We start from the raw sequence: 18,375 nt of genomic DNA on the forward strand, positions 1-18,375 counted from the left end.
GATGAAGCAACGTATAGGCATCATTCACAAGCCAACACATGTCGCAAAATGTTGGTGACAAATTAGCCATATTCCTATCAACTAATGGATCAAGTACTCCAAAGTACTTTTCCCATGGAAGCAACTGTGAGCACCTCTCTCTGCGCTCGTGTGTGATGCACACAATGATTGATTGTGCTGAAAGCAGCTGAAAGCAAAAAATATAAAAACAAAACACGGTAGAAAATAAAACATGGAGAAGAAACTAGATGAGGTTGAGGAAGGCAACAATTGTCATTCAACTGAGGGGTTATTCTATATTAAAAATGCGTCCTTGAATACCTCCAAATGAACACATTGGCAAGCATGTTGGCATGCATCAAGAACTGCTCTGCATCTTTCCTCACGTAGTACCACTTATCCTCGTCTCTAACTTGAGCGATATCATGAAGATTGAATTCCGATACAGGTTGACTGCTATCGTTGACATCAAATCCATACATCAAGGTATTATTCATGTCTATAATTGAAGTCTTATCTCCCTTGGTCATGCCTCCCTAAATCTCAACGGCGTCTCATGCTTTGGTGGTTGCCTATCAATCACTTCAACTTCAGCCTCTTTCACTTTTGGAACCTTTTCCCCTATACAAATATAAAGTATTGCAAATCATTAAGGACAAAAGCAACATAATTTTTTATGGTGCAGGTGAATGGCTGCATAGAGACACAATGAGACCATATTGAAATGACAAGTAAGAGTCCTATTGAATAGGGCCATGCAAGACACATTAAGCAAGAAACAAAATATTTCATTACATGATCTAGAAAGAGGCATATACAAAGGCTGGCAGCTTGATACAAAGAAGACAACCATGAGAGTAGGGATAGTGCAAACACAACAGAGCTTTTTACATGCCTGTGACTTCGGCAGGACGAGAATGAGATGCCATAAAATGAGTGGCATAGTACTTTTTTTTTATCGTGGAGTAAAAACTCCTGGTTGAGCAGCAGCATCGCATTTGCTGGAGTTGCGCACACTAGTATCTTCTTGGCCTTTCACATTGCCTTCTTTGTTGGTACACCCGGATCACTGCTATCATACACTCGCTTCTGACTCATTTTGAAATCCATGTGTCTCAGTTTGCAGTACAGCTCATCTGAATTTGTGGGAGATCCAAAACCTTTTCTGTGTTTTCCCCCTCTTTATCTACACCCTGTTTCGTGCCAGTGTCCTCCTACCCTTCACCTACCGCTTGCGTCATTTAAGCAAGATCCTTATGTGTAGCATCATCCTCTACCTGATGTAGAACGACATCCGCCACTTTAGCACCTTGTTGTGCATGTCCCATCTCCTCATTCTCCATTATATTACTCCCACCATCTAACTTAAACGTAGAACCCGGACCTCGTTTTGGAGTTGGTTGTCCCCGTAAATTCAAAGTGACACACTACTAACTTCTCTTCAATCAAGGCCTTTTCGTATCTTACCTACAAGAAGAACATCATTTACTAAAATCAATATTTTCAAAAACATCATCATTATCATGAAAAGACTAAGTACCAAGTAATACAAGACCACAAAGTAACCACTTGCTAAGCAGTTTAATACAACTTTTTAAAGATCTTAAGTGCTTTGGCCACTACAAAAGTGCTTTAGTTTCTACAAAACTGTTATGTGCTCGGCAAAAGTGCTTTCCAAGATCTTAAATAGTGAGAAACTTATAATTTTGTTACCTGTAATTCTTGAAAGTATCTTTGTTGCTAGATAATGTACGTGGATTCACACCACAGAAGGATAACCCTTTCTCGCATGCTTCAATCTACCCTTGCACGTGCCCTATTTGCACACTGTCCGGAGAAGGCGTTGCTCTTATTTCCTCAAGCTATCCAGCTCAACCATGAACATTTGTGCCGCAATCGAGGCTCCTTCTAGGCGCAATATGTTCTCTCTTGCTCTCATAATCAGCTTTTCGAAGGCGCTTTCTCCAGCGTAGTTGCTGTTGCTCTCTGGTGGATCATGTTTGCCTACTGAATTATCTCGGAAGTAGCCAATGCTTGAAGCGGTTCAATGCCCACACTATTATATGTTCATCTGGAGTTTCCCAAGCTGCAGGACATCGCTCATACACAAAGCACCTCCCAAACTTTGTTGGTAGCTCACCATTGTTGGGGGATGCCTGGTACACCTTCTGGTACAACCACCGACATTCTTCGACAAATTCTAAGGGCAGTATGTTCAGAAACAACTTTGTGTTCTTTTTGTGACCGACATTGAAGACTGTTAGCCAATCTTTGTCTTCAATATTGGGAAGCTATTGGGGGAGCTTGCCTAACAAGGTCGACCCGTATTCTAAATGCAGCTCCTCAACTGTGTAGCAAAATTTGGCCAAACGAGGATATTCATAATCCTTTCACGTCCTCTTACCAGTCCCTAAAGGAAAAACCAGAAGACATCAATCTAGAAGCCAAAAAAATTAAGACCTTTAACATGCATAAGTCAAAAAACATCAAAACTATAAACATGCATCACCATGACCTTGACGATTCAATGTTAACAAAGGAAATACCTGGTTTCGGGATCTATACAATAGAGGATTCAGGAATGTTCTTCTTGGTTGGAGTCCTCATATGGCGGTGCTATTGTGGGGGAACTGAGTTGAAGAAGCAATGCCGAAGATGAAGAAGGCGATTAAGGGTCTGAGAAAATTGAGGGAAGGAGTCGCTCCCACATGCAAATTCAAAGGTATCATGAAAAAGTGGCACAAAGTGAAACTTGGTATGGTTCCATGATTACATGAAACAACCAAAACGTGCGTAGTTATTAGCTTCTTTTTGGGTTTTTTGGTTTTCGATTTGGGGTTTTCAAGGATCCTAAAACACTTTTCTAGAACTACTAAAGTAGTGGAATTTTGGTACCACCCAACTATGCTTTCACCCCTATGTTCTAGGTGAGAAAAGAGAGAGAAGAGATAGCAGTGGAATCAAAGTTCAAACACAGCACACACTATAGCCCTAAAACTACTGATTTGTATTATTTACAAAAAAGAACTATTACAACTGAATTTCAAATACGAGAGATGGCTGAGAATGTAGACGACAGTTCACAGCTCAATGCTCTGATGACCAATTTCCCACTTCTGTATTTATATGCATTACCAGTGCTGGTCGGCCTATTTATGTTGCTGTCAACCTGCTGAGAGGACTGCCCATGGCCTGCATGACCTTGCCAGCTTTTAATAGCCGATTGCCATGTGGCACTTGCGCCCACCAAAAGCTTACCTAGCTGCGCAACTCCTGCAAACTGATGCCCAGCTTTGGGAGATGCGTCCTGAATACCCATAGGTGTGTCACACTGTAATACAAAGGTCCATACAGAAATATGGGGGAGTCCCTGTGTTGCAGCTTCATCTATAATCTTATGGACTCTCTCTCTCTATGTCCACTATCTGTGGAGGGCTCTCTGTGCTTGAAGAATCTTTCGGATCTAGAGTTGTCGCATGGAGGGTAGAAATGCCCAACATTTCAGCTCTCCAAGCCTTGAGGCTGTATAAACATTCTTCGGCACTTTTGTACAAGGGCCAATGCCAAAGCCCTTCATTCACGAAAAATGAGCCTTCAATCTCTGAGCAACTCCACGGTACTTCTCGGAACAAAACTTGCAAGTCCATTTTGTTGTGCCGCTCCCACCATATCTTGCATTCACAGCATCGAAGGTCACGTTGTCCCACAGAGGAGAGCTCTTCCTTGGCATGATGAGATTCGAGATAGAGAATAGGCTGCAGACAAGAACGAGAAGAGAGTGGGTGAAGGCCCAAGGGTGACAGCCTACAGGGTCACCTTCGCTTGGTCCCACGAGTGCAGATGCCAGAGGTCCACGTTCTCCAGAGTCAAGGCGGCGGGTTCTGAGCGCGGGTGTACTTTCAGATTCGCTTGTGGAAAACGATGCAGCCCGTACCATACGTTTTTTGTTTTTAGGTTTAAAAAAAACTTTGTTTGAAACCACGTTTCCTACGTATGAAACGTGTAGAAGTTTTTCACACGTTTCCTAAACGTTGGAAACGTGTTTCATTGCTACAGTGCTCCTTAAGAGTCTATCACAACTCTCGTATCGCCCATGTGTACTGCTTGGTCCGTCTGGTAATAGGTGATTGTAAAGTACCTGCCATCCAAGCCTTGGCCTGTAGGCTGTGTCTAAAGAGTAGTAACTCTCTATGTTTGCCTAGCTCCAGCATGTAGAGACCTAGGCAATGTTGATTTTGGAAATCCACGAGTCATCTAGATAACTCCACTACAATCCTAGGGAGTCTGCGTCTACCCAGGGTATAGATAAGGTATAGAAATGTCACTATCTGGAAAAGTGCATCCATTATCAGGGCGCTGCACCAAACTTTGCTAATATAATGGGGTGTGGTACGAAGGTTTTACTTTCAATCATGAGGAGACCATCATCACCTGTAGTCCCTCAATCCTCGTCAAGATCCTGCCCCCGAAAGGAAGCCCCATATATCACCAAGCATTTCTTCGCTTGCAGCAAAGGCCGGTTTGTTTGCGACCTCGATGTAAACCATGGCAGACGAAATCCAAAGCAGCCTGCATTTTTCAACGAAGCAGTTTTTCAGACTATGACATTGTCTTTTGACGCTAGTAAATTAAGCTTACCATTTTTTGCATTGATGACCTACTAAGGTTTAAATTTACCTCACTCATATTTGACAAAATAAAGCCATCACCTGATCTCCGCAAGCACCCAACGCTACTGCGCACGCGTTTTCCGGATCAATACTCGGAATTGCAGCTCTGGCTGCTTCACAAGCACCATCTCCTCAACCTTCTCTGCTACAAAGCTGCAACCAGACATCAGCAGCGCTCTATGCCTAAGCTCGGCCCACAACTGCATTCAGCTGCTCAGCGGCCTACTCACAGATCGCACTTTAATGCTTCTCCTGCAGAATGTTAGTGACCAGGGCCCACAAAATGGTGACCGCCACACACTGGGAACTCTCTTCTCAGCTGCACGTGACTAGCTCTCTACAGGCAGCTTGTCGGTGGTGAGAAGGTCGAAATTGCAACACATCCAGCTCCTTCCTGCAGAGCAACAGCAAGGCAGCATCCTGCAACAACGAACAGCAAAAAGGTTTTCAAACCTCAAAGGTTTTTATTTGTGTGGTGTAGAACACGGATGCCACAACAAGAACGTCACTGAGATTTGCTTCATAAACAAATTCATCGGCATAGGCATCATCGACATCCAGATTTTACTTTGCAAAAAGTGTAGCCGTAAACTTTGTAAGCAGCCAAGATGAGTTGCATATGGACCAAATTTTTAACTAAGTGTGATGCAAAAGAAAAGATGGAAATGCAAATGCAGGAAAGTTAGTTCTCCATCCAGGAGACAATGGACACCCATGTTGAGGTGTGATGCTGTTAAGTATCCCTAACCTCTTAGGTCCATTCCACCAACACTGTGGATGGTAGAACCTATAACCCCTGTACTCCACAACGTGCATGGGATGTTCTTGAAACTATGTATCAAGCAAAGAATGAGGCCAAAGTTGCACACATCAAAAAAGAACTTCAAAACCTGGAGATGCATGAAGGTGACAATATGGCCGATCATCTTATGAAGATCCAGGATCTTCGGGAGCAGTTGCCTAATACTGATGAAGTCAATCCTGAAAAGAAACTTGTATCAAGGACATTACAGTCACTCCCAGAGTCCTACTTAATGTCCACACTTCTCTTACTTTGTCTTTGAGGGGTAACCTAGAGCCTCTACAGTTTAAGGAGTTGGTGGGTTTGTTATTATACAAGGAGCAGACTAGGAAGAATTAATCTTCCATGGCCACTATCAATCTAAGGTTGATTTTGGACAACCATCAAGAAGAGTAAAGAGTAATGCAGATTAGCCCAAGAAGAAGGGCAGTGTCATTATTGCAAAAAACCAAGGCACTACATCAGTAGTGAGTGCAGTAAGAGATGGGCCAAGGAGAAGAAGAAAGAATCTGGTTTGGCACTGGACTCTTCTAATGCTCTTGCAGGCAAAGCTAATGATTCAACTAACTTTGTGCATGAAAATTGGGCTTTTTGGTTTGCAGCTATGAGATGCATCACAAGAGGATTTGTCTCTCAATGTTAACGGGAAACAGCTTATATGGTATTTTGATAGTGGAGCCTCCAGACATCACCTCCAAGAGGGATTTGTTTAATTCATTGAGGATTTCCCCAGAAGGCAAGAAGGTCACATGTGCAAATAGCTTCTTATCCTGTCAAAGACATTGGTGAGATCATACTCGCAGCTATAGATGGTTCAGACCTATGCATTTCAAATGTACTTTATGTGCCAAGGATAAAGAAGAATCGGCTGTCAGTCTGATCTTTTTCCAAAAGAGGTTATTGACAATTGATCTTTTTCCAAAAGAGGTTATGTGGTTAACTTTGAGGATGACAAATGCACAATGAGAGATAGAGAGAAAGACTATGTGATAGTCACTTCTCGGACTTTGTACCAAGGTCTGCATCACTTGACTCATTTGAGAAGAGAGCCCAAGATGCATGTTTGGCCACTACTTCTACTTCTGCCATGTAAGAGGCAAAGTTATGGCATACCAGATTTGGGCATGTGCATCATGGGAGTTTGTTGTTGCTACAAAGCCATAAAATGGTGCAAGATATGCCTCATGTGGAGCTGCCACATAGACATGTATGTGAAGGGTGCATTTTACGCATACTGCCAAGGAATGCCTTCCCAAAGGATGATCTATAAGGGCTGTCCGAAAATTACAGCTCATACACAGCAGTGTGTGTGGTCCCATGGGGACACCATCACTTGGAAAGCATCTTTATTTTGTGACCTTCATTGATGATTACTCCAAAGCAAAATCCGAGGTGTTTATGTGTTTTCAGCATTATGTAGCAAGAGCTGAAAATGAAACACGTTGCAGAGTGCAAACCCTCCAGTCAGATCGACAGGGGGAATACAAGTCATATGCATTCAAAGCATATTTGACAAAGAAAAGCATTAAACATCGATGCACAATGCCAGCATTATGTGTTTTCAACAATATGTAGCAAGAGCTGAAAATGAAACAGGTCGAAGAGTGCAAACCCTCCACTCAGATTGAGGGGGGGAATACATGTCAAATCAAAAGGGGAATACATAACACATGCATTCAAGCATATCTGCCAGAGAAAGGCATTAACCATCAATGCACAATGCCATATACACCACAGTAGAATGGTGTGGCATAGAAAAAGAAGAAGTCATTAATGGAGATGGCTAGATGTATAGTCAATGGTAAGGGTCTGCCTCTATTATGTGTGCACCACATGTTTTGAACAAGTGCCCTACCAAAGCTTTAAAGACCATTACTCCATTTGAGGCCTGGTATGACAGAAAGCCTAAGATTGACTACCTCAGGACTTTTGGTTGCCTTGCATATGCTCATAAGCCTCCATAGCTAAGAGGCAGGCAATTAAATGCATATTTGTGGGCTACAGCAGTGGTAGCAAGGGATACCGTCTCTACAATCCCTGCAGTCAAAGGACCTTTTGTAAGCCCAACGGGGCGTGCTGTGACAGATTCACAGAGAGAAGATAGAGTAGGGTTTAGAGAACTTTGCACAGGACACGCACTGAGCGGGGAACAGGCCCCGCCCCCTTTCAGGAATTTATTCAAGAACAATCCATAGGGTCGCAAGCCAGGATCGTCAGTTGGACGGGTCCAATTACGGCATCTGGAAGGTCATGATGGAGTCGGTGCTGGAGTCATATGACCTTGCCATCATCATCAGGGTTCCACGGCCGGAAGCAGAGGAAGGGCAGTTACTGTCGACGAGGAAGGACCGAGAGGCACAGGCACACATGTGGGATCGTGTCAACGCCAGGGTCCGGTCATTTATTTTCCTCAATTGCACACCACAAGTGATCAATCATGTGAAGCACATGACGCTGGCGAGAGGCATATGGGAGCACTTGGCTTCTTTGTATAACAGGGTATCACCTATGAAATGGATCTCCTTGGAAGTGCAGATGCGGATTATGAACCCTGCAAAGTCCTCGACGATGCGGTAACACATTAACAAGCTGCAGGCCCTTCAGCAGGAAGTCCTACAAGCTGGGAAAGAGATATCATCTGAAGACATGGCCATCACTTTGCTGTCCCACTTGCCTGCTCAGTATTCTGCTTTCTATTCCTCGTTGATTACGAGTGGCAGGCTCAGCACCATTACCTGGGAGGAGCTTGTGCCAATGGTCTTGGGTTCGGAGGCCTTAACTGGCCAACGGTCGAAAGGCCGGAATAACAACAAGGGCAAATGGAGGGCTTCACCGGAGAAGTCTTCTGGGAAGAAGCCTGATTTAGAATGAGAGAAGCTGAAGGCCGAAAGATCCTTTAATGATTGTGGTGAGAAAGGTCACTATTGGAGGAAGTGCCCTAAGCGGACAGAGAAGAGTGCTGATTCCTCAGCCTCAGCTGCAAAGACTCCGGCATTTGTGCACTTAGAGATGGTGGACTCCGACGATTCATCATCTTCGAGCGAGGAGGCAGTTGGGTTCACCGCAAAGGATACCCGGGAATGGATTCTTGACAGTGGTGCTTCCAGGCACATGACTTCTTTCTAGATCTGAAACGGCAATCAGGTCACATATTTATTGGCCACAACTCCACTATTCCGATACATAGTGAGGGCCGGATGGAGATTATTCCCGACGGCAAGGGGGGCAAGCATGCTTCCCGTGTTCTTTATGTCCCTGCTCTGGGTTTTCATCTTCTGTCAGTGCATGAAGTATGCAAGAATGGCTTTCGGGTGGAATTTGAGGAGCATTCAGTTGCTCTACGGGACCGTGAGACTGGCCAGGTTGTTTGGGAAGGCGGTGTGGAGAATGGTATCTACAAGCTCTCTGACAGGTTCTCAGGTCGGAGATTTGTGGCACTTTCGTGTTGGCCACTTAAATGTGGATGCATTGAGGCGAGCTTTTCGAGACCAGATAGTGGTTGGCTTGCCAGATGTTGGTAGTAGGCAAGGGCGTTGCAGTTCTTGCATACGTGGTAAGCAGCACAGGGAATCCTTTCCGAAGAAGGCATCCAGGAGGGCTTCGAAACCATTGGAGTTGATTCATACTGACTTGTGTGGACCTCAGCAAACACCATCTTTGGGAGGATCTCTCTACTTTATGCTGCTTGTTGATGATTGTACCAGATTCACGTGGGTCTACTTTCTTTCCCAGAAGGACCAGGCTTTTGCTCGGTTCAAGGATTGGCACGTGATGGTGGAGAAAGAGTCTGGATTTCAGGTCAAGACTCTCCGGGCTGATAAAGGAGGTGAATTCTCCTCGACTGTATTTCTCAGATTTTGTGCAGATCATGGCATCAAAAGGGAACTGGCCAATACTGGATCGCCTTCGGAGAATGGAGTTGTCGAACGCAAGAACAAAACTGTGGTGGAGATGGCGAGGACCATGCTGGAGCATCGTGATCTTCCTCGTCCACTTTGGGGAGAGGCTGTGGCAACGGCTGTCCATACCCTCAACCGATCTCCGACGACTTCAGTACCCCATATGACTCCATTTGAGGCATACTTTCAGGAAACCTGATGTGTCGCACTTCCGTGTCTTCAGTTGAACTATTGGAACTTGATGCCATCGAGAAGAACAACACTTAAGAGTTTGTACCGAGGCCGTCGAAGCGGTCAATCATTGGTGTCAAATGGGTCTTTAAGATCAAATATGCGTCTGATGGGTCGGTGGACAAACACAAAGCCAGACTTGTGGCTAAAGGTTATGCTCAGCGGCCATGCATCGACTACGAGGATACCTTTGCACCGACAGCGCGATTCGGACCGTTCTTGCCCTTGCTTCTTCTCAGAAGTGGCCCGTGTATCAAATGGATGTAAAATCTGCGTTCCTTAATGGTGACCTGCAGGAGGAGGTGTATGTTGAACAGCCTCCAGGCTTTATTGTTCCAGGATCTGAAGGGATGGTTTACAGGTTACGTAAGGCCTTGTATTGTCTTAAGCAGGTTCCCAGGGCTTGTGTCGTGCACAGTGTGTAACTACCGTGTGCTACACGCACGCAAGACTAGTTTCGAGGCTTGGGGAAGCTTGGAACTAGGCACGCTGATTGACGAGCTGAGTTAGGGAAATACTAACGGGCGGGCACCCAAGTATGGACGGGCGGGCGCCCAAGTGTGGACGCCCGATGACCGGCCAAGAGCCTATAAAAGGGTGGCCAAGGTTAGTTATTGTGATATAGAGAGTCTCGCGAGTTTGTGAGAGCTCTATGGTCTTGGAGCCTGGATCTAGTGCAGACGTGCACCTGCTTTATGCAGCCGAGGCCGGCAGTCTCGAGGCCCACGAGGGCAGCTTCGTGGCGGTATGGGACGTCGCAAGGAGGAGATTGGTCGGTACGTCAACCTAGTTAGCTCAGCTCGTGGTTCAGTGGGGACAGCCAAGACTGTGGGCTTGCCCACGGCTATCATGGTTGGGAGGTGAGTCAGGCCTGCACCCCCTTGCTTGTTTGTTTGTTCGTTTGTTTGCAAGATTCGAGTCTCGACGATCACGAGGGGATCCGTGGGGATTTGATAGTGGTATCAGAGCATACCTCGTGAACGAGCAAGTCGGTAGGTAGAGAAGAAGAGGTCGAAGAAAGGTATGTGTTGAAAAGCTTGCTATTTTTTCTGTGCATACTACAGTTTTCAGATTTAGTATGTGTTTTTTCTTCATCAAAGAGACCCATGTTGATGGGAGATGGTAGTTTAGTAAGGGTCATTGCTTTGCAAAGAAGAGAAGAGTTTGTTGGTGCAGTCGCATGAACTGCAGGGAGAGAATAAAAAAAAAGCACGTTTGCTTTTCGTTGAACGAGAGAGAGAGCGAGAGAAAGCGAGCGAGGCGCATGGTCGTGAAGAATTGCTGGTCGTGAGCATCTGTACGTTGGGCAAGTGTTGGCTTTTGGTGTCTATGCTAGCGGCCAGGCTTGCAGTCGGCCAAGTATGCGCAGGCGCCCAAGGCTGTGTAGCTAGGCGGCCTTGGCTTGCGTAGCTAGGCGGCCTTGGCTTGCGTAGCCAGGCGGCCAGGCTTGCGTGGCCAGCCCAGGCAACGCCTACGCTAGGCGGGCATGTACCCCGGCCAGGCCCGCAAGCCGGCGCCCAGTCCACGCACGGCAGGCGCCCAAGGCTACGCTGCCGTGCTGCCCAAGCCCACGTCGACTGGCGCAGGCGCACGCGCAGGCTGGTGCAAAGGTATTGGCGACGGCAGCAGTGACGACAGCAGCGACGGCCGGAAAGCAGGGTTGACGGCAGCACTCGACGTCAGCAGACAACGCCGGCTAATCCAGGAGGGATGAGAAAAAAAAAAGAAAAAACAAGGAAAGCACTCGTTTTTGGGCTTTCGTTTTTTTTACTTTTTTTAAAGGTAAAAAAAAAACCCCCATCCAAGGTTAAAGGTGTTTTTTTTTTTTAAAGAACCTAAATATATATATATATATATATATATGAAAAAAAAAACACAAAAGCAAAGCCTAGCTTTTGGAGATTTTTTGGCTTTCGGGGCTATCTTTAAAAACCCCTTAAATGGGCTTCTTGCCACACATCTCTCAAGTTTTCAAGCTCTCAAGCTCTCGAGTTCACTCGCACTCTTGTTGTGCAAAGATCGAATTTTCTCTCCACGTACCCTCTTCACGATGTCGACCCAAGAATCAGAGTTGGAGCCCCTTGTGGAACGCGAAGGCTTGCCGGCTATGGAAGGTACTGATTTTTGACGATTTTGTGTCAAAATCAGATTTCCAAGCGTTCAAAGTAGCTCTCGAAGCTACTTCGACGGAACGTCAGGCACAAATCGCAGCCCAGATGCAAGCTTTGTAGAACTATATTGCTCTATTGACCACTACCCTCTCTACTTTCTCGGGTATGGATACCTTGGCTTCAGCTTTAGGCCCCAACATTACTCTGGAACCGTTCGGGGGCGAGCAAAAGCAGCGCACCAAGGAGATCGTGGACACGTGGCTACACAAGTGGCAAGTTCACTTTCAGTTTCATCCATATGATGACGGAAAGAAGATACAGTTAGCAACAGGTTTCCTGTCCGGCAAAGCTTTGCTTTGGTGGAAGGAACTCAACCCTAAGCCAACGACTTGGGGCACAATTCGAAGACGTCTTCAAGAAAGAATTCCTCAAGAAAGAGGATGATTATGATGTTGTCTGGTTTTCAGCTTTGACCATGACCTCACAGCACCTCACTTATGAGGTCTACCTCCAGAAGTTTCGTGACTTGCAGATGAAAGCTACAAAGATGGATCCCACTACTCTTTTGGGGTTTTTCGTAACTGGTTTACTAGACTCGTACCGATTACAGGTTAAAAATAACAAATGTAAAACTTTGGACGAGGCCATTTGGCAGTTCACATAACTTTGTTAACTACAAACTTGTGCAAAAATTGAGTCTTGATACGACACTCAGCGACAATACCTATGAGGTACGCATACCTGCGGGAAGGTAAGTTTGGGATCGCAAGGTGGAGATGCTTCCAATCCAGATTCAGGACTACAAAGATACTCTGGAATGCTATGTTATGCATCTAGAAAATGTAGACTTGTTATTAGGGATTGAGTGGTTTAAGACTCTTGAAGTCCAGATAGATTGGTCTAGTCATATTTTTTCTTTTTAACATAGGGACACCAAGTATAGTATATTAGGTGATTGTATTCATCCCTCTCAAGGACCTCTTGTAAATACAATTGATTTTGGAAATATAATGGATTCTTCTTTGTATACCGCTTTCCATTGTGTATTGATTCCACTTTCTTCTTTTCTCATCCGTTCCATGGATGTGAATGAATTAAGTGTGTTTGAAAGCAAAGAATTACAGAAGATACTTGATTCATTTCAAGATGTATTTCCTAAGGAACTGCCATCGGGTTTACCACCTGAACGGGCAGTAGATCATCGTATTGACATGATCCCTGGTGCTCATCCTGTCAGTATTCCACCTTACAGGATGAGCCAAGCCGAGGAAGATCAGTTGGCTAAACAACTCGAAGATTATTTCAGGATGGGCCAGATCCATCCAAGTAAATCACCTTGGGGTGCACCTGTGTTGCTTAGGAGAAAGAAGGACAACACCTGGAGAATGTGTATAGATTATAAGAGATTGAACAAGCTGACCATTAAGAACCGTTATCATCTCCCTAGATTAGATGACCTGATTGACCGGTTCGCAGGAGCGAAATATTTCACGAAGATAGATTTACGTACTGGCTACCACCAGATACGTATTCATGAAAGGCATGTCGAACGAACCGCCTTTCGGACTAGGTATGGCCATTACGAGTTTCTCATATTACCTTTTGGGTTAACCAATGCTCTAGTCACTTTCCAGCAAATGATGAACGATCTTTTTCGTGAACATTTGGGGAAATTTATGGTGGTGTTCCTGGATGATATTTTGATATATAGTCGTACTCTTGAGGATCATGTCAGACACCTCACGATTGTCTTATCTATTTTAAGACACAATCGACTATATGCTAAATTAAGTAAATGTGAGTTCTTTATGACCGACATCATTTACTTGGGACACAAGATCACTAGAGATGGATTGAGCATTGACTATGACCGAGTTCAGAAGGTTCTGGACTGGCCTATACCACGAACAGTGAAACACTTCGTTCTTTTCTCGGTTTTGTAGTTTTTCTTTGGAAATCTGTGCGGGAGTACTCTCAGCTCACACTACCGATGACCGACTTATTGAAAGGTCGTGGACGCAAGTCAAATCAGCTTATCACTTGGAATAACGATTTGGATATGGCCTTCACACTTTTGAAAGATAAAGTCAAGGAAGCACCTATCTTAGCATTGCCTGATCCTAGTCGGCCTTATGTTTTTGAGATGCCAGTGACTATGCTATAGGGGCTACTTTATTTCAAGATGGTAGACCGGTTGCTTTTGAAAGTAAAAAGCTAGACAACTCTCAATCTCGTTGGCCAACCCTTGAGAAGGAACTTTATGCTGTGATTCATGCTCTCAAGGTTTGGAGACATTATTTATATGGCTCCAAGTTTGTGGTATTGACTAATGATTGGTATTGACTGATCATCAGTCAATCAAGTATGTGTGTGATGCGGATGATTTGAGAGGCAGGAAAGCTCATTGGGCAGAGTTAATGGAAGATTTTGATTTTGAGATCCAGATTTCTACTGACTTATTTCAGTCATTGAGAGGGCTTTGCGGGACTGATAGTTATTTTGGTCCATTTTGGCAGAAGATCCAGGACGGGAGTTCATTGATTGACCAAGACTCGATGACTGAGCAATCTACCATTCAGGCTGCAGGAGGCCAGTGGATGATTCGGAATGGTTTACTATTCCGTAATGACAAAATTTGTGTACCACAGATCCCGGACATTAGGTCCAAGATTCTTAAGGAGTGTCACGATGCCCCTTCTGCTGGACACCGTGGGGTACACAAGGCACTATCGTTAGTGAAACGCACTTTTTATTGGCCAAAGATGAAAGGGTATGTAGAAGATTATGTTCTCAAGTGTGAGATTTGTCAGGCAAATAAAGCTGCACGCTTTAGACAGGCTGGATTGTTGCATCCTTTGCAAATCCCAGGTAATAAATGGGAAAGTATTTCCATGGATTTTATTACCGGATTGCTAAGAACACATCAAGGCCACGATTCTATTTGGGTTGTGGTAGATCGGTTGACAAAAATGGCTAGATGTTTATCGACCCGGAAGACTATTACAGCTACGCAATTAGCACAGCAGTTTATCGAGCAATTGTTTAGACTGTACGGGTTGCAGGGCATAGTCAGTGATAGGGACTCTAAGTTTACGAGTGATTTTTGGAAACTTGTTTTTGAGAAGTTGGAAACAACTTTGAATTTGAGTTCCTCTGATCATCCTCAATCTGATGGCCAGACTGAAAGAGTGAATCAGATTTTGGAGGATATGCTTCGAGCATATGTATCCAAAAGACAGAGTTCATGGGAGGATTATCTTTCTATGTTAGAATTTGCATACAACACTACTAAGCATACGAGTACAGGGTTTAGTCCTTTCATGCTTATGTATGGTTTTCGACCTAGATCACCTGTTACAGTAGGATTCTCAGGACTTCAGCATGATCCAGCACGTAATTTTTTGCAAGATATGCAGGAAATGTTACAAGTTGCAAAGTAATCTATTAGAAGTGCTCAAGACTAAGACAGGTTTTATTCTAATAGACATCGTTCACCCAGAGAGTTCTCTGAAGGAACGATGGTGTATTTGAGAGTTCCGAAAGATTCCGAGACTTTACGGACAGGTCGATCTCCGAAATTATCCCCTAGATATTGTGGACCATTTCGTGTTACACGACGGATTGGTTCAGTTGCATACGAATTGGATTTGCCTTCTCATGTGAAAGTTCATTCTGTATTTCATGTCAGTAGACTTAAGGAAGTACTGGGTGGAGCACATCAGTTAGTTACTCCTCAAGAAATTATAGATGTCGAGGACATGACATTTGTTCCGCACGAACCTGGAAAGATTCTTGGATTTCGTGAAAGAAGATTGCGTAATACGTTTATCACGGAATACAAGATCAAGTGGAAGGATCGTGTTGAGGAGGACGCTACATGGGAGACATTGACTACTCTTCAGAGAGATTACCCTGGCTTTTTAGTGAGCTCAGGAGTGAGCTCTTAGAGGAAGGGGAGTATGTCATGTGCACAGTGTGTATCTACCGTGTGCTACATACACGCAAGACTAGTTTCGAGGCTTGGGGAAGCTTGGAACTAGGTAGGCTGATTGACAAGCTGAGTTAGGGAAATACTAACGGGCGGGCACCCAAGTATGGAGGGACGGGCGTCCAAGTGTGGACGTCCGATGACCGGCCAAGAGCCTATAAAAGGGTGGCCAAGGTTAGTTATTGTGATATAGAGAGTCTCGCGAGTTTGTGAGAGCTCTATGGTCTTGGAGCCTGGATCTAGTGCAGACGTGCACCTGCTTTATGCAGCCGAGGCCGGCAGCAGTCTCGAGGCCCGCGAGGGCAGCTTCGTGGCGGTATGGGACGTCGCGAGGAGGAGATTGGTCGGTACGTCAACCTAGTTAGCTCAGCTTGTGGCTCTGTGGGGACAGCCAAGACTGTGGGCTTGCCCACGGCTGTCATGGTTGGGAGGTGAGTCAGGCCTGCACCCCCTTGCTTGTTTGTTTGTTCGTTTGTTTGCAGGATTCGAGTCTCGACTCAAGATCGATCACGAGGGGATCCGTGGGGATTTGACAGCTTGGAATCAGAAGATTGATTCCTTCTTTATTCGGACTGGATTTCAGAGATCGGTTGCAGATCCGAACCTGTATCTCTTTCGGGAACGAGGCATGGTCACGCTTATCATCCTTTATGTGGATGATCTCATTCTCACTGGCGGTCATGTGGAGCACATTAGAGTGACGAAGGTTGCCTTGTCAAAGGAGTTTGAGATGATCGACTTAGGCTTACTCCACTTCTTGTTGGGATTGGAGATCTGGCAGACCCAGAGGGGGTTTTTTGTCTCTTAGCAGCGGTATGTTCATGAGTTGCTTGAGGCCTTTGGGATGGAGAACTGCAAGCCTATTACTTCGCCGATGGACCCGAACACAAAGTTAACTGTGAGCCAGTTGATGCCTCGCAGTACCGGAAGTTGGTTGGTTCATTGATCTGGTTGCTGAACACCAGATTGGACTTGAGCTCTCCGTGGGGCTGTTGAGGTCTTTTATGTAGACACCATTGAAGACTCATTGAGACGCAGGATTGCGGATCTTGCGGTATCTGCAGAGTATGAAGGATCTGGGACTCTTTTACACAGGAGGGGATGGAGTCAGGCTCCAAGGTTGGAGTGACTCAGATTGGGGAGGAGATCCAGACACGAGGAGATCTACTTCAGGATACAGTTTTACCCTCGGCTCAGGAGCAGTTTCTTGGAGCAGCAAGAGGCAGCCAACTATTGCCCTTTCTTTGACACAGGCAGAGTACCGGGCTGCTTGTGGTGCTGCTTGTGAGGTTGTATGGCTGCGGAGGCTGCTAGGCGAGATTGGGTTTCCACAGAAGGAGCCCACAGTCATCCAGTGCGATAACCAGAGTTGTATAGCTATTGCTCAGAACCCGATCTTCCATGCCTGGACCAAGCATATAGAGATACAGTATCACTTTGTACGTGAGAAGATCTTGGCTGGTGACATCTTGCTACTTCATTGTTCAACGGAGGACAATGTGGCGGACCTCTTCACGAAGTCTCTACCTCAGGCTACGCTCAGGCGGCACTCCAGCTCCCTTGGGTTGGTTTCACAGCCAGGAGCTGAGAGGGGGTGTTAGAAGTCATCTCCTGTCTACTTTTATACACCAGGGCCTTTGTTGTGGGTGTGCCCGCCCTTATGAGGTGTTTTATCATTTTTCCTCACTCCCCGTATTTTTTCCCAATTTTTTCCCATTTTTCAGTGGTGTGGAGGGATGCCAGAAGTTGGCAGAAGACTCTGGTGGCTGGCCGACTGCCCATTCTGCAGTCTTGTGGCTGGCCGACTGCCCAGACATCAGTCGTGGAGTATTTTACTGCTGGCCGACTGGATGTATGCAGTCGTGGACTTCTGTATTGCTGGCCGACTTGCTGTATGCAGTCATGGGCTTCTCCAGTGCTGGCCGACTGCTCACATGGGGCATATAAATAGGCCCCATGCCCCCACCACTTCATTCATTCAGTTTTTAGCGGGATCTTGTGTATAGAGAAGAGTTTACACACCTATCTCTCTGTGTTTCTTGTGCTGTCTATTTTCTGCATTCTACTTGCTCTTGTATACCCAAGTTTGGTTATCATTCCCGCTGCATATTCTGACACAAGCAGCATAAAATACAAAGAACCTCCCAGGGATGGGGTTTGCATAGGTCCACACAAGTCAGTGTGTACCAACTCCAAAGGTTTCAAAGTTCGCCTCGAAGCCTACTTCGGAAAATATTCCCTGTGTTGCTTACCATGAATGCAAGAACTACAACGTTCCTGCCTGCTGCCAACATCTCGCAAGCCAACCACCATCTGGTCCCGAAAAGCTCACCGCAACGCATCCACATTCAAGTGGCCAAACCGAAAGTGCCACAAGTCACCGATCTGAGTGCCTGTAAGAGAGGAGAGTGTTGAGAGTTCATAGATACCGTTCACTCCGCCTTCCCAAACAACCTGGCCTATTTCTTTGTCTCGTAGAGCAACAGAATGCTCCTCAAACTCCACCCGGAAGCTAGTCTTGCAAACCTCATGCACTAGATGAGAACCAAGTGCTGGGACGTAAAGAACACGAGAGGAATGCTTCTCCCCTTTGCCATCGGAAATGATCTCCATCTTGCCCCCAGACCATGTTAGGCTCCACAAGCCATACATGTTGTCATGTCAGGCTCCATAT

The 18,375-nt window shown here is 45.5% G+C and overlaps 1 protein-coding gene across 8 annotated transcripts in view; it reads right to left on the minus strand.

Annotated features, from left to right (window-relative positions):
- Positions 1–770: 770 nt before the first annotated feature.
- Positions 771–18,375, minus strand: part of LOC147628265 (pentatricopeptide repeat-containing protein At1g11290, chloroplastic-like) — a 31,764-nt gene continuing 14,159 nt past the window's right edge. For 2 of the 8 annotated variants that reach the window (XM_086813327.1, XM_086813326.1), the window contains exons 3-6: positions 4,710–5,090; positions 2,547–4,569; positions 1,714–2,410; positions 771–1,467 (exon numbers count right to left, since the gene is read on the minus strand). The gene's annotated coding sequence lies outside the window, so the exon portion shown is untranslated. Of the gene's footprint in view, positions 1,468–1,713; positions 4,570–4,709; positions 5,091–18,375 lie in introns of all 8 variants that reach the window. The other 6 variants (XM_086813325.1, XM_086813324.1, XM_086813328.1 and 3 more) reach the window with 5 other exon arrangements.

This window comes from Cibotium barometz, chromosome 19, assembly GCF_041138505.1.
Source record: "Cibotium barometz isolate CiBa-2024 chromosome 19, ASM4113850v1, whole genome shotgun sequence".
NCBI lineage: Eukaryota > Viridiplantae > Streptophyta > Polypodiopsida > Cyatheales > Cibotiaceae > Cibotium > Cibotium barometz.